General features: G+C 37.2%; 1 pseudogene; it reads left to right on the forward strand.

Moving 5' to 3' along the window:
• Positions 1-15,505: 15,505 nt before the first annotated feature.
• Positions 15,506-15,971, forward strand: LOC116904151 (annotated as a pseudogene).
• Positions 15,972-16,312: the final 341 nt, after the last annotated feature.

Below are 16,312 nucleotides of genomic sequence, written 5' to 3' on the forward strand. Positions count from 1 at the left end.
ACAGCCAACTGTCTGCCATTTTTAAAACTTTGAAAGTGTTTGTCTGCAATTCCTACTTAATCAGGAAATATTTCTTCTTAGTTGTCTTTTGGGGTTGAATACAAGATAATCATAGTCTCAATAAAAGCTTAAATTGTTATATTTAAGAAGATTTAGTACACCTAAAAAGATGGTTTTAGGTTGTTAATGCAAGTTAGGATAAAATTTGATTTAGATCCAGAACTCTGAACTCACCAGGACAGGATAGATAATAGGATATTTTTCTTAATTACCACATACTATGGACTTGACATTGTAAATATATATGTCACACCTTATAGATATTATAATTTTTATAATTTTATTCAATTTATATTTGAAAACAAGACATTTATTGTACTTTAAAGGGGGATTATTGAGAGAATATCTAATGTCTACAGGACTATGGCACTTGTTAATAATAAATCTGATGGCTTATTATTTAGGTGGTAAATAAGAAGTGGGAAATCTGGGAGAAATCATAATTCTGAGATAAAACGTGGCAGGAGATTCACCTTGGAAGATGTGAGGAGAGAGACACATAGTACCTGAACAGCAGATTTAAACTTTTTTTCCCCCAGATTTCAAATTGTATTACAAAGCTTACAGTAATTTAAAAAAAAGCATATTATTGACATAATAGACACACTGATCAATGTATAGAATTGAAGACTCAGATCTAGATGTAATTCCATACATGAAATAACACCTTGTTTTTGACATAGAATACAAAATTACACACTGGGGAAAAAGTCAGCATCTTGACAGGCAGATGGTGTGAATCGCAGCATACAGAGAAATGAGAGTAGATCCATATCTCTCACCCTGAACACAAGTCAACTCCAAAGGGATCAAGAACCACACTCAAGTCACTGAAAGATCAAAAGCCCTGAACCTGACCTCTTTTTTTCTTTTTTCCTTTTTTTTCTTTCTTTCTTTTTCTTTCTTTCTTTCTTTCTTTCTTTCTTTTTCTTTTTTGACTCCATATTTGTGAATTCAAAATTCAGTTTTACAGACTGGATGTTTTCCTATCCTGAGTCTCACTGGTCACAGAGCTTCCCACAATGCCTTCTCCCACCACCTCCCACCAACATCTACACAGATGTTGGCTGACCTGCTTCGTGGACACCAAAGTACATCCTCAATTTTTCTCCTGCTCATCAAAATGTGAAAGTTCATGGTCTGTAGCTTTCCTGCCATAGATGTCCAAGTGGAAAGACATTTCTCCAGTCCTGTCAGGATGCTGGAGGTGTTGTGAGTGCCTATGTGGCTCATTTGTTTGTTTTCTAGGATTTTCCTTTGTGTGTTTGCTTTCTGAGATAAGGTGTTACAAAGCTTGGCCGGGCCTCAAACACACTGCTGCAGCCAAAGATGACCTTAAGCACTTTGTTCCTCCTGCTTCCACCCTCCAAGAGGTAGGAATATAAGAATTCCATGAATCCTTGCTCTTTGCTTTGGGGACTATGGAGATGCTCCGGATTGAGATCCTTCTCTCTCAAGTGTTCTAAGCTCAGCTGCCTGGGGCTGGAGTTTGCCAGACATTTGTTCCTGTAACCTCAGAGTCAGTCTGTTCACCAGGAGGCTGCATTAGATAACTTGATCACTTTTCTTTCCTCAGGGTTGTTATTAGTTCTTTAAAATCTGCTCCAGTCTCAGCCTGATTGTTCTCTTGTGAGCTGATTTTTTAAAAAATCAAAAAACAAAAACAAAACAATACAAACAAACAAAAAGCTTAGAGTTTTACATTTCTCTGGGCCTTAAATGAGTATCCCCAAATAATAGCACTTTCCTAGCTCTTAATCTCATCAGAGTCCTCATGAGCTCTCAGCTTTCTCTGCAGCTGAAGGCAGACTGGAAGAACCAGGGAGTAGTCTGAATGAATGTCATGGAGTCACTGTATGCAATGCTCTCTACTCTGCAGAAGGTTAGCTGCCACTTCTTGAGAAATCATGGGAATGCACTGGGTGGCACATAAATAATTAAGGGGCAACTTTTAATTAAGACTATGTAGTGAAAATGGCTTTGTGCAACATTAAGAGCTTTTTAATGACTAACCTTGATGCTCTCTTTTCAACCTGAACATGTCATCCCTGGAAACTGTACAAATAGTGACTTTTAACAGCTTTGGTCTTTTGATGATACCAGAGACTCACTTCTTTCTTGTGAATGAATGCTTTGTGAAAAGTCAGGAATCTCTTGAGGTGGCCAGCACTTCTCGCTTCAGGGAAATGATGGTATTCGTTATTCTTCTCATTGCTGTGACAACATATTCGACTAAAGCAACTTATCCATGGTTTGTTTGTAGTGGCCAGTTAGGACACCGGCCTCATGGAGGAGGGGAAGGCAGGGCAGTCAGAGCAGCTCTGGCTATGATGACAGGAGCCTGAGCCATCTTACTTCTGGTTCTCTCTGTCTGCTCTGGATTTCTGTTACAAGATGTGATCTTGCAGCTTTTTGTCCTGCTTTGATACTTCCTAGCCATGATGAAGTCTTCTCCCTCTGGAACTAGATAAGACAAATTGTCCTGTAACTATCAATCCCTTATAAGATATTCATAGCTACCTGTGGGCTATTTAAACCACACAGAATCTGGATCATCTTTGTCTTCCTCCATCTTCCTTCCATCCTCTGTGAATTTAAACTTTTACAATCAATGGTTGCACTCAATGGTCTCAACACAACATTGGTTGAATGTATAAGGGAGAGAAACAGGATGTGTCTGTGTTTTCATGCGTGCACATGCGTGGTGTTTAAGCTCTTTCTTGTGTTGTTTCTTTTCAGCTATTTTGGTGACTGTGGAAACATGAATAGCTTTTCTTAACACATTTTGTCAAAAACAAATTTAAGCAAAGATTCCTCTGGTAAGAAGAATCCTCACGCTATTTTCAGTGAAAGATTTATTAATGCCTCAGGTCATAATTGAAAGTATACTATATAAGAATTGGAGAGATCACTTGGTAGTTGACAGTGCTTGCAGCTTTTTACTGGACTCTAGTTCAGTTTGTAGCAAACACACTTAGTGGATAGCAACAGTTTGTAACTTCAACTGTGAAAATTCCAATGCCCACTTTTGAATTTTTTGAGCAACTGCTCTCATCTGTCCACATCCATATATATGTACCCATAAATGTAAAAAAAATAAAACTTTTTAAAACTTGTTTCATACAAATATTAAGTAAATTAATCTTATTTTTGTCTCTGGTACATATCCTGAGTACTCCGAAAACTCAAATATTATAGTATTTAGGTTAGTTGCTGAAATTGGCTTAATGATCATTAGCTCACTGACAACAATGATGTGAGATAGGATCTCTAAAAGAAACCTAGACATTTTTCAGTAGCCAATTCACACACAACTAGCATGTATGTCAACTATTTGAAAAGTTCAGACTGTAACTTTTCAAGTTTCAGGAAAACCAATTTATTTGTCTGTGCTTATAAAATATAATATTCAGCTCTATATAATCCAATGGTGTCTTCTTAGAGAAAAATCAGAACTTTGTCTCTTTATTATCAAGTCCCGTGTGTGTGTGTGTGTGTGTGTGTGTGTGTGTGTGTGTGTTCAAATGCCATAATTCCCTAGTCTTGTGTTGGTTCCTCAGAAAATTGCTAATGATGAGATTTTCTAAGTAGAGTAATAGTTCTATAAAGTTATTAATAGTTTTCTTCTAAATTTATTAAACATGTATTCCTGAAAAATCCTACCATTTATAAAACAGATGAGTGTACATTTGTGGACATAGAGGAAGTATATGACCTCCCTAGCCTTGTCAATTTGACATGACCTAGATTCATCCAAAAAAGACATCTCAATGAAATAATCTGTCTTCAACATCCTGTCTGTAAGAGACTGCTTTGCTAATTGATTTAGAAAGACTCAGTCTATTATTGGTGGCACCAATCCCTCTGAAGGTTCACTCAGGATGTATTATAAAGTTAGTTAAGTATGAGCCTGAGCAAACCAGAGTGAGCCCCAAGCAGCCTGCCTCCATTGTTACTGTTTTAAGAGCCTACTTCAACCTTTCCCTAAATGATGGGGTTTGACTTAAATGTGTAAGCTAGATATACTCTTTCTTTCCCAAGTTTCTTTTAGTTCTAATGTTTTTCATAGCACATAAAGAAAACTAGAAGAGAAATTGAGACCAAAAGTTGTGGTATGAACATGTTTTAATATGAATTTCTGTCAAGACATACCAAAACATGTAAAAGACATAGAAAAAAATGAATGCTCATCAAAACAAATAAATAATATATATTTTCCTTACTGGGATTATAGCTAGATTTGTTTTTTACACACTCTTTATAGTATAGCTGAGGTACACATGTTAAGCCAAATTTTGAAAAACCTTACTATGTCCATTGGACTATTCACACGCTTTGGAGGTTATGAGTTATTGTAGCCATGTAGCTTTAAAAATGAACCCATGCTAAAGTCAGCTATGTATTGGCATTGGCGGTGTCTGTTCCTATCCTGGAACAGAGTCTGAGATCCATGACTGTGTGTTTTTCCTAGCCAACGCCTCTCTCACAAATGCCAGCTCTACCTCTCCTGATCTCCAAGATCACTCTCTTGCCAGTTCACCACCCCATAGTCAGTTCTGGGGACATTCTTGCCAGCCTGGGCTCTCCAGTGGTTTCCTCTCCTCTGGAGCTTGGACTTTTGTACAGTCTTTCCATTCAAAACCCTAGCTGAATGCTGCCTGGCTATGTTCTTTCCCTCATGCTCATCTAGGTCACTTAGAATGGAAAACACCAGTACTCTTTGTTTAAAATAAACAGATGACACAACCATTAGGTGTGGAATCTATCCTTCTAAACTCACCAATTATTCTATGTTAGAAATCTTCTTGTGGTGGAGGCTGCTACCAGGGCTAACAGTTCCCAGTCTATATCCTGCCTCCTCTCCCTCTTGCCTCCCTGTTTAAAGCCTGTTTCTTCTTCCTTAGTCCCCTTTTCCTTCTAGGACCTGGAAGACTCACCTCCTCCTTCTCATTCAATGATTGGCTTCTTTTCATCTTTATTAGCCAATCAATTAATTAAGGGAAATTCCCGTACAAGTAATGTGTTCAAATTGAGTAGCTATGGAAAAAGATTTATTAATATGTCTGTAAAAGTTGGGACAGAGTATCCCTGTATCATGGGAAAAAGAAAGAGTGGTAGAGAAAGATGCATTATGTCTTCCTCTGTCCTCTGTCAGCAAACATACCCAGACATTATCATGTATATCACACACACACACACACACACACACACACACACACACACACACACACACACACACACACAAAATAAGAGCAGTATGTGTTCACTCCTTCTTTAAAAGGGGAACAAGAATACCCTTGGGAGGGAATAGGGAGGCAAAGTTTAGAACAGAGGCAGAAGGAACACCCATTCAGAGCCTGCCCCACATGTGGCCCATACATATACAGCCACCAAACTAGATAAGATGGATGAAGCAAAGAAGTGCAGGCTGACAGGAACTGGATGTAGATCTCTCCTGAGAGACACAGCCAGAATACAGCAAATACATAGGTGAATGCCAGCAGCAAACCACTGAACTGAGAACAGGACCCCCGTTGAAGGAATCAGAGAAAGGACTGGAAGAGCTTGAAGGGGCTTGAGACCCCATATGAACAACAATGCCAACCAACCAGAGCTTTCAGGGACTAAGCCATTACCCTAAGACTATACATGAATTGACCCTGGGCTCCCACCTCATAGGTAGCAATGAATAGCCTTGTAAGAGCACCAGTGGAAGGGGAAGCCCTTGGTCCTTCCAAGACTAAATACCTAGTGAAGGTGATTGTGGGGGGAGGGTGGTACTCGGGGGAGGATGGGGAGGGAAGCCCATATAGAAGGGGCGGGGAGGGGTTAGGGGGATTTGGACCCAGAAACCGGGAAGGGGAATAATAATCGAAATGTAAATAAGAAGTACTCAAGTTAATAAAGATAAAAAAAAAGAAGAGCAGTATGTGTTATCATAAAGCTAGGTTCTTCTATTTAAAGATTCTACCACATAAAGAGGAAACATATATTCAGACATACAAATGCCATACTTTACAGAGAAGATAAAACCAAGGGCAAGAAATAGATGTATGTAAACTTATCTTTGGGTCCAATATAGTTTTTAATATCAAATATAATCTAGAAATAGATTAAAGATAGTTTTAACCTTAGGACCAAGGAATATTAGTTAGAAATTGGGATTATCTAAGGATCCAACTTGCCAATGTCTTCATTGGACATGAGCACAAAGGACCATGTTTCTTTCTAACATCCTACCTGTATAATTATGACAAATTACACATGAAATATCTTTTTTCCTTTGCCTGTTCTTATGCCAAAATATCTGAAAAAGACTACTTAACAAATAAATGGCTTATTTGAGATTAGAGTTCATGATACAGTGCACAGGAGAAGTAATAATACACAGCTAGTAACCCACCCTCTATTGTCAGCAAGCAGAAAGAGGTGAATGCTGATGTTGCCTATACATAGGTGGAGTCTTTCCCCATTAATCAATTAAATTCAGAACCCACATTACAGATATTTCCTGAAGTTTGTCTCCTAGGTGATTTTAGATCCTGTCAAGTTGACAACAAAATTAATCACCGTGATGAGTATAAATAGCCATGAAAAGAATAAAATAAGAATTTGTGCTTTCAGTATAAAGACCATGCTGCAGATAGACGTGTTTCTTAAATTAAACTCTTTTCTAAAACCAAAAAAGGCCTGAAAGGTCAAACCTTTTATGCCTTCCAACTTTTCTAAAACATACAAGATTAAACTATCATATTTTTAAGTAAATTTTTATGGCAATACAATGATACTTTCTCCATGTTACTTGATAAACCCTAATTTTTTTCTATTTTTGTGAGTGTAGTGTTTTTATTATCCACTGTTATTTGTAGAAATTTAGTGTTTACTTAGTGTGCATTCCTTTTGGTATAGGTGACTGTAGAAACTAGAGGTTGCCATCCAAAGTCTTCTTCATTTCTTTCCTACCTTATTTGTTATTTATCTATTTAAAGTTTTACTTCTTTAATTAAAAAATAAAATTACAGAAAATACATTTCAGTTATATTTTTTCTTCTCATTGAAATCTACACAAATACTCCAAACCTATCTACAAATCCGTGTTTATGCTTTTTCTAGAACTCTATCTTTCCCTTTCTTAAGAATATAAAGCCTACCCAAAAATCAACTAAAAATAAACACAAAAGTAATAAGACAAAATAATACCCAAACAAACAAAATAAGACAAGGTATACACAGAGACACACAAAGAATTGTAGAGTCAACAATGTGCTGCCCAACACTCCAGGGCATTTTTTTTTTCCTTTCTAGTGAGTGAAGTTGGTATACCATGATACTCCTTTGGAGAAAATTGGTTTTCACTTTGTCAGCAAGTTTCAATCACCAACAGCTTCTTGCCTGGGGATGAGACTTTGTATATATGTTTCCTTCTCAGTGCTAGCTTTTTAATCTGGTTTGAGCTTGCTCAGAACTTGTGCAAGCTGTCAGAGTTCCTATGACTTCATATGTGTATCTGTATGATTGTGTTTTGAAAATACGGTTTCTTTGAAGTCATCACCTACCTCTGGCTCTTTCATTCTTTCTGCCTCCTCTTCCATACAGATGCCTGACATTTTAGGTAAGGGGTATGATAAAAAAATCTCACTTATGATAGAGAGCTCAAAATTCCATCACTATCCAAACTCTATATTAGTTCCCTTCAACTGAAAGAAAGCTTCTCTTACGAAGGCAGAACATGGCACTGATCTACACCTATAACAACAGTACATTAGCAGGAGCCATACATTTTATTGCTATGTTCCTTTAGAATAATAAAATTATTGCTTTTCTCTAAATGTATGTGAAAATACACACACACAAACACACTCATATATATAAATATGTATATACATATATATATATATATTATCAGGTTTGTGGCTACTTTATCAGTGTCAGATATGAATTCTGTCTCACAGAGTGGGGCTCAAATACAATGTAAAAGAAAAGAGGTTGTTTATTCACACATTTATACCACTATTAAGTGAGTACATTTTTTAACCAACTGACTGTTATAGATTATAGGACTTATATCTAAATATTTTTTCCCTTCCAGCATCATAAACACTAGTCAATAGGAATGAAACATTTATCTGGGCTCTGGCTCTACTTCTCCATGTTTGACATTGTATGTTATCCTCAGCACTATACATTTATTATCATGTTATAGAGAGTAAATAATACCCAGAAGAATGGCCTGTGATGGGAGGGGTGATCTATGGTATCGTCTTTCATCAATGATTTAACAATATGCAAGGCATTCCTGGCCGAACGTTTTACATGGTGACATATGATATCTATTTAGAACTTCATCTTTGATGACTCCATCTATCTTCCTTTCATATAATGTGTGTGTGTGTGTGTGTGTGTGTGTGTGTGTGTGTGTGTGTGTGTGTGTGTGTAGCTTAGGAAGGTTCTACAGTGGTAGTGTCCCAAATGTATATTCAAGGGGTGTTTATAGTTACTTGTCTGTCACAGTAGTCCCTATAATAGCCTACCACCTCATCCCTGTCCCCCTTTAATCCTCTTATTAAGGTTCCTCTTTATCTCCTTTAAATATCTTCTTCTTGAGATAAGTTTTCATAACAGAAGCTGTATCTTGAAAATTGGTTAAACTGACTATTCCTAGCACACAAGAGCTATTTCTGCTTAACTTCCTTATTTTCTCACTGGTAGAATTAGAAATTTTTTAGTTGTCCTCCTTTTTACATTGCATACTGCTTGACTACTTTCTTTTGTCAACTTGAAACAAACTAGGGTCATCTGGGAAGAGGAATCTTCAACTGAAAAAAAAATGTGCCCAGTGCCAACTTTGGCAGGGTCTTCTTTCTTGTCAGTTTTTCATAAGGCAGAGAAAGGAAAGAGCATCGGGAGAGGATACGACTTTTCCTTACAAGATACAGGGATAAGACTTTGTCTTATGACATATTTAGGGTTGCTGTGTAATAATAAAAAAATTTACTTATCTGAGACTAAATTACCTTGCTACTGTAGCTGAACTGCCTAGAAACTGCAAGTTTCTGGCACTTAACACCTCTTCCTAAAACAGCAAAGGATTAAGTAAGTAGACTTTGTGCTATCTCAGCAGGAACTGCACAGATCGAACTTTCCACCAGCTAGTCAGAAGTTACAGGAAAAGGGGGGTACTTTGAGAAGTGATTATAATATTTATTACTAAGTTGTAAAACATTTCTTATGAAAGCTATCTAAGGGGAAAAGCAGAAAGATCCTGAATGGGAAAAGGGAAAAATTCTCTTTCGCATCTTTTTGTCCTAAGTACTTATACAACTTTCAGAATACATGATCACATGTTAAAAAGTTCATCACACGTTCACACATAAAAGCAAATCATAAATGACATAGAAGTTTACAACTGAGAGTGTTTACATGCATAGCCATTAGGAGTAATTACCTAGTTAAACATCCACCACCTGTCACATCTTCACAGGTTCATAGAGAGTTGAAAACCATAAATAAGCTATTAGTGAAGTTTTGTATAGATTAACCCAGACGATATTTTATCTTCTTTTACCTATAATAAATTGTTAGTTCCCTTTACATGACCTTAGTTAATTGTTTTGACAATCTCTTGGAATGTGTTCTGAGTAATAGAAAGTATGGTTACTGTCTAAGAATCAATTACTTGGTGACACATGGGAGACTGACAGAATTCTCATTGCAGTTTTGACTATCAGAAAGGGATCTACTAGCAGTACTACTATTAAGAGAGCTTAATAATCACTGATATTTCAGTAATTCTTCTAGGATCATCCTTAAGAATTAAGAAGTCATCTATTTGTCTATATAGCATCACTGCAAGAGAGTACATCTTCATAGATCTGCAGCTATCTGCTCAAAAGGGGTGGGCTAGTACCTAATGATTGCTGTATATGTTTAATAATAACAAGAAACATATATTAATATCAGGAATCTTTCCTAAAATGAATTCTCTTGGGCTTCGCCTATAAAGCAAAACTGTTGCAGATTATAATCTGAAGCATACCTCCTACTATGGCTTCTGACAAAAATGTTCCCAAAAGACTGGTTCCTGGGCCTTTTCCTTGTAAAGAATGAGTATTGGAGTTAGGAATATTGTGGGGCCTCACCTTGGCAGTTTGTTTTGGGTTGTAGAAGATAGCAGACTGAGAATGCCATGGATAACAAAGAATTAAGCAGTGTTTCTTCATGGCAGCTTTGGTTTCTATCTTCAAGTTTCTGCCTTCACTTTCCCTTATGATGATCTAATCTTAAGACAAAGTGTTTCTGTATTAAGTTGTAATTGGTTATGATGTTTTATTCTAGTAATAGAAATCAAGTTGCAGCACATGGTTTCTGGTGCTCAAACTCAGGTCTTGATGTAGTGTGGCAAACCCTTGGTTGACTAAACCATTTTTTCAGCATCAACCCTTAATATTTCTAAAAGATAGTATTTTCAGTGTAAACAAAGTGCAGTTTTCCATAAGGATATATCATAGGTCTGAAATTTTAATTAAAGGAACCTGGATATAACAAAACAACACACACTTTAGCAAAATCTCACCTGGTCAACTGCCATTACACTGAGTGTGCATCTGTGAATTTGCAAGACAAAACAGTTGTCAAGGAGGTGTGGTATAGTGATTAGCATGCCAAACAAATTAGAAAGGGAAGGAGCAAAATGCTTGACTGGTTTGTTAGCTAAAATTAATTTGCATGGGGATTTTGTACATGACACACAGTGTCTTTACCTGTGAAAACTGAACAAATAGACAGAGCTGTGATATAATATGTGTGTGTGTGTGTGTGTGTGTGTGTGTGTGTGTGTGTGTGTCTCAAATATCTTGAGTCACAGCTCCTCCTCCACATGTCTTGTACATTAGATGAATTGTTCATTATTATTTTTCTGGCAATGAAGAAAGAAAAAACTCAGTGTGGCAGCACACAGCTGTACTTCCACCATTCGAGAAGTAGGGGTGCAAAGAACAGAAATTCAAGGTCATTTTCAATTACACAGTAAAATTAAAACCAACATAATGTTCATGAGATGCTGCCTCAACAATTTAAAGCTAGAAAATGTTGTGTTTTAGGAAGTGGATGGGGGCTGGAGATAAACTTCAGAACAATGCATCCCTAGCATGTACAAGGCACTGATATACATTCTTCTATAACTTAACCAGATATAATGACTTGAGCTGTTCATCCCAGGACTCAGGATAAGATTTTATCATACATAAAGCGTTTGAGGCTTGCCTTACCCTAGATCTTCTAAGGAAAGGGCAAGTGTCTGTGTGTGTGTGTGTGTGTGTGTGTGTGTGTGTGTGTGTGTGTGTGTGTGAGAGAGAGAGAGAGAGAGAGAGAGAGAGAGAGAGAGAGAGAGAGAGAGAGAGAGAAGAGGAGGAGGGGAGGGGAGGAGAGGAAGAGGAAGAATGAAGAAGAAGGAGGAGGAGGAGAAGAAAAAGAAGAAGAGGAGAGAAAAGAAGAGGAAGAAGAAGAAGAAGAAGAAGGAAGATGAAGAGGAAGAGGAAGAAGAGGAAAAGTCATGTGGAGTTTCATAGAATATGTATTCTCTTAGGTTTTAGATAAGCAACTGTTTTCAGTAGAGGCATTCTTTTCAGTTATATTTTGAATACTAATTGATAACAGACTTGCTGTGAAAGAACAGCATCAAGAAGAGAGTCCAAATAACAATTGCTATCATGTATGGTTATTAGTTTGACATAGTTCCCACTACGACTATTGCATGATCAATTTAATTTTATCCTCACAGTGAACAGAGGAGGAATGTTACATCTCTAAGAATATGTAGATTTTCACAGTGTTATATCTTTTAGACATCCACAGATGAAACACAGGTCTGTCAGAAACCAACTATGTTGATCACCATGTTACCTTGCAGCATTAGCTAGAGTATGCTTTGCTCAGTTTGAGTCTTCTCCTTTTAGATATCATTTCCAGTTCTTTCTATACTGAAATGGCCAGTGAATGCAGCAATATTTCCAATCACCGCTTCAGTTAGATCAGGTATCTGGAATTAGTCAGATGGATCAAGAGAAAAGAGACAACATTGATTGCTGACACTGCAGTGCATCGGGAGGAAATCCTCAGTCTGACAGAGAAGATCAGTCATTTCAACTACTTGTACCCAGAGTGTTGAACTCGCAAAATTTCTGATTTTTAGTTTATTTTTTCACAGGACACCTTTGTAAACATGTCAGTTAGAGAAATGCTTGTTGGCTGCTTAAGCCTTAGCTGTGTAGATACAGTATGTCTAAACTTTTATTTCTGCTTGAACTTACTATTTCCAGAAGCCCAAATCATGTCATGATACAAAAAAAGAAATGAATTAACAATTTGAAGTAACATTTTAAATCAGTTGGAAACATTCTAAATTATGATTATCAAAACACATTGATTTCTGTTTAGGAGGAGACATTTGAAATTATGAAAAGTAAATAGCAATGGCCACATTCTAAAAGCTCTTAGTCAACATGGGGTAGGTTTTATTATCAGACCATAGAAATTCCAAATCCTGACTGTAAATATAATTTACCAAGTTTACAGAGAGTGAAAACAGCAGTCTTCAGAATTACTCAGAAGTGATGATAAGAGATAACCTAGTGTGGGAAAGAATTTGCTGCAGAAAGAAGAGAATTCAAATTTTTGTGCCCGCACCTTAAAACAGTCATGGTTGTACACAGCTATAACCCCAGTGCAATGATGACAGGGAAAGAATTTCTGGAGCTTGTGCACAGCAAGATAGCATCAGTATAAGTGAAAGGATTTGAATTGAGACAATTGTGTAGAAAGTTATAAAAGAGGATACTATTTACTTTCTCTGTCTTCTGCTTAAACACATAGGCATGAAGACATAGACAGACAGACAGACACACACACACACACACACACACACACAAATGCACACCATATCACACACACTAATTATTGGTGGTCATGTACTGAGGAATATTAAATTAAAAATGTAAAACCTTGAAATCATGAAAATGTCCACTTGACCTTTATAATCGCCATTGATCATGAATACTGTTTTGTGAACCATGAATCCACATATGTTAAATAAATCAGTTGTCAGAATAAAGAAAGGGCATGACATATTAATATTAGAAAATTTAAAAAACATTAGTTTATTATTTTTTGGTGTGTGTGTGTGTGTGTGTGTGTGTGTGTGTGTGTGTGTGTGTGTGTGTGTGTGTTGCATGTGTGTGTTCACGTAGGTCTTCTGATTCCACAGCATGTTTATAGGCCAGATGGCCAATTTCTGTAATGGGTCATTATCTATGGATTCCTATGTTTAAAGTGAGGGTGTTAAGCTTGTTCTGCAAGTCCTTTTTCCCTCTTGCTGGCCCAACATAATTGTCAAAATTTAAATGAATTTCTTATAAGCAATTGATGAAGGTTATTTACTCATCATGAAGTTAGAAGTTCATATTGAAGCTCAGCAAGCCTCTGGAGTGACAATTCCATTTTATGTCAGCATAGGAGACTTGGATATCATTTGATAAGGGCTTATGACTAGTTATATTAATATACATAGAAGGACCAAATTGTTTGATCCTTGAAGAAGTTACCATTAAATTGGAAGACAAAGAACAAGAGCCACATAAGTCCAGCAGCTACTGAGATGCAGTCACTGACTGAGCTGAGTCTGAGCAAACATCAAAGAAACAGTGAGCTGTACTGTAGCCTAAGTAACGATACAAGCAAAAGCACTAAAATTCCTTGAATGAGGCATATAGGTATGGGAAAAGCACTTCAACCTGGGACTTCACTTGACTTAGGCTGCATAAAAATCTACCTTCCAGAAATATACCTAACAATGAAGTTGCTCACCTCATCTCACCTGCATGAAGCTGTATACGTATCAAACAATGGACTAAGACTCCCTGCACATAACATTGTTTATAAACTTCTCTTTCATGATCAACTTCCATTCAAAAGTATTCAAGAGCATATCCACATACTGGAGGGAGAAATCTGTTTCAACTGGCCTGAGACAGTTCAGAATATATACTCAGTAAGTCGTATTGAATCCTCTGGAACAACTTTCAAGGGAAACATCCTGTTTAATGTCATATACCTAGTGATAATGAATATGCATTTGATTAAATCAAATGCATCATGGAAACTGATGTTCACAGTTAATTAAGGCTTGCCTAATCAAAAAAAGTCAATCAAAACAGAAATATCCACACTGAACTCTGAGTAAACAATTCCTCCTTCTCGAGAGGTCCACAAATTAAAGCTACACTGAATACCAGTGTTTCTCACTTTGCTTTTGAATAAAGTTTCTTTGTCACCTTGCTCTCTGTGACTTCTTGTAATAAGATGAAAACATCCTGGAAACACCTCACCTAGACAGTAACCTCAGATAAAACTGATAAGCATCTTCTTCAAACAATGACATGAATTATGGAAGCTCCAAAAGAATTCTCCTGTAACTTTCTTGTAAGAACTTCTAAGAATAACACAAGCCATGTCTAATCTCATGCCTATTCAATGAAATCAGAAGTTATAAAAAAGTTCATCCTAGTGTTGTTTTTTGTACCAATTTCAACTTTAAGATATTAAGTACAATCACATTGGAATTCCTTTTTTCTCAGAAGTTTTGATAATGTCACCTACAATTAAGCAAGAGGAGAATCCTTAATGAATTTCTCTAAAATACATTTGCATGATAGATAAAATATTAACTCTAGAATGAGAATATTAGAAAAAAGCTTGTTTCTGTGTTACTGAATTGAAAATGTAATTTATACCCCTTTGTCATTTTCAAAATGCAGATGTTCATAGTATACATATTAGATTATGTGGACTATTAATAATAATAAAAGTTTCTAACAATAATTGAAGAACAGAGCCAGTACTTTGAGACAATAATGCTTCTGTCACCTTTAATGTATATAGTTTTTGCTGTAGGTACACAATGATTTCTACATATGAAAGTCTAAATGCTCTACAGCTCATGCTTTCTGGTTTCAAGAAGTGAAAACTTCAGTAATAGCTTTTAACTTCAAAATCAAAATGAAAACAAGATGCATGAACAGAAAGAACAGAAGGAAAATAAAAGAAGGGAAGGAAGAAAGCATGGAAGGAAGGTACGAAGGAAGAAACGAAGGAAGGAAGTAAGGAAGGGAACAAGAAGAAACAGGAAGAGATTTGGTAAGTTGCTCATTTGACAGGCTACATGCCAGTATGGAAGACACACTTGGATGAGTTCAAAAACTGTACAAGATCAGGCATGGTTGTTCATATCTATAATTTATTGGTGAATATCAGACATTCAAAGTCATCACTGGATATACAGTGAGCTTCAGGCAAGTCTGGGGTTTATGAGACCCTGTGGAAAAAAGAAAGAAAGAGAGAGAAGGAAGGAGCTAGGGACCTAGGGGTAGAGGAAGAAAGAAAGGACTGACTTCGAGCGATAGCGACGCAAGATGGCAGCTACCACAGGCTCGGGAGTAAATGTCCTTCAAGATTTCAGAATGTTGGAAGAGCTGGAAGAAGACCAGAAAGGAGTAGGCGACAGCACAGTTAGCTAGGGTCTGGAGGACGATGAGGACATGACACTCACAAGATGTACAGGCGTGATAATTGGACCTCCACAAACAATTTATGAAAACCGAATATGCAGCCTTAAGATAGAGTGTGGGCCACTCTAGTATCCAGAAGCATCCCAGTCTGTGAGATTTGTAACAAGAATCAATATGAACGGCGTGAGCAGTTCCAATGGAGTGGTGGATCCACGAGCCATGGCAGTGCTGGCAAAGTGACAGAATTCCCACAGTATCAAAGCCATCCTGCAGGAACTGAGGCGCTTGATGATGTCAAAAGAGAACATGAAGCTGCCACAGCCACCAAAAGGACAGAGTTACAGCCATTAGTCACCAAGGCCCCGGCCTCCCTTCCTCATCCAACCCAAGTCCTCATTTTCCAGAGTAGTGAATTTTCTAAATCCATCTGTAGACCTCAAAGTACTGGAGAGGAAGCCCCACTTGGACTTCATCCTGAGACACTGCTCTGATACTAACTTCTTGTCCATTTGAAATACCTAAGTTGTGCTGTGTAACATCATCTGTCCAGTATAACCGCTGTCTGCCTGTTTGAACTTATGGGATCAATAAGGTGTGTTGAAATCGGTTTCCTTTGGGAGCGGTGGGCACAGCTAATGCAACTGTGGACAGACACTTCTCACACAATCACCTGATGCTGGCACTTGGCCTGG

This window comes from Rattus rattus, chromosome 1 (assembly GCF_011064425.1).
Source record: "Rattus rattus isolate New Zealand chromosome 1, Rrattus_CSIRO_v1, whole genome shotgun sequence".
Taxonomy (NCBI): Eukaryota; Metazoa; Chordata; class Mammalia; order Rodentia; family Muridae; genus Rattus; species Rattus rattus.